Source organism: Penaeus monodon, chromosome 28 (genome assembly GCF_015228065.2).
Source record: "Penaeus monodon isolate SGIC_2016 chromosome 28, NSTDA_Pmon_1, whole genome shotgun sequence".
In the NCBI taxonomy this organism is placed as follows: Eukaryota; Metazoa; Arthropoda; class Malacostraca; order Decapoda; family Penaeidae; genus Penaeus; species Penaeus monodon.
This window is the reverse complement of record NC_051413.1, coordinates 16,396,299-16,397,459: the sequence shown is the minus strand read 5'-3', so window position 1 is coordinate 16,397,459 and position 1,161 is coordinate 16,396,299.

Here is a 1,161-nt window from a genome sequence, read left to right as displayed (position 1 = left end):
CCACAGAAATTTCAATCTCTATATATTCGCTGCTTTACATTTCCACTCGCGCTGTAGCCCAAAGATTTATTTTTCTTGACAGAAAGCTGCAACTCGAAGCAATTCCGGATCACGAAGGTCACTAGCTTCAGCAGGAAATATTTCTCTTTGAAATGATTTTCTACAAATGGATCCTTAATACTCTTCTTTGCTGCTGAGCAGTACTGAGCAATAAAGTGCCAATCATCCTTCTTAATATGTTCCGTTAGTGGTTCAAGTGTAGAAACTTCACAAAATTCTTTAACATTAACGTGGATATTTTACTATTTATATAACTGAGGAAAGTTATTTTTGATTTACTTTTAGCTATACAAAGGAACTGAGATTATTGCAGGAATGTTTTGTTGATACGTACTTTATTGCGCACTGGTTATTATTATGGATACTGCTATCAACTAATTAACTTGATAATTAACTTTATAAAAGATGTACTGAAACCTGATTTAGAAAATTGCATAAAAACGCCAAAACGAAGCAGAATGAAATAAGAACCAATTCTAAGCGCTCTGAGTTGCTGTGTCAACCAGGAGAAAGCACGTAACAATAAACGTGCAATTTTTTAACAACGAGAGCGTCTTTATGTCACCGATAAAATACCATGAGAGAGCGATTACTAGGATATGGGCAGCAATGAACTTGTTTCTATTGACACGGCATTAATGTGAAAAGATCTGGCTACTTAACACGATCAGTCAAACGGGAAATAAAGCATCCCACTGAGAAGTGGACGGTCTTCATTTCTGACCAGACTGACTGAATGGAAAGTCTTGATTATGAATACGAGAGGACTGTCTAAATCTAGACACCACGTTCGGCACCGATATTACATGATAAGCAGAACGGAATACCATCTCAGCAGTAAACGCTTCAAGATTAAATAAGATTATAGTAAAGCTCTCCTGACAAAGCGACAATAAAATCAATAGTCACGTCCACAAAGATATATCTTAACAAACTAGGCAAGGAAAGCACGTAATTCCCGGGCGAGCCTCGGGGCACTGGGGTTGGGGAGGTACATAATGCACGTGTATTTGCGTTCCTTTTTTGCATGAGTGTGCTCTTGTGTGCAGATGAATATATCCATGCAGCGCAAGCGGAAGCCTAAATAGCCGTTACACCATC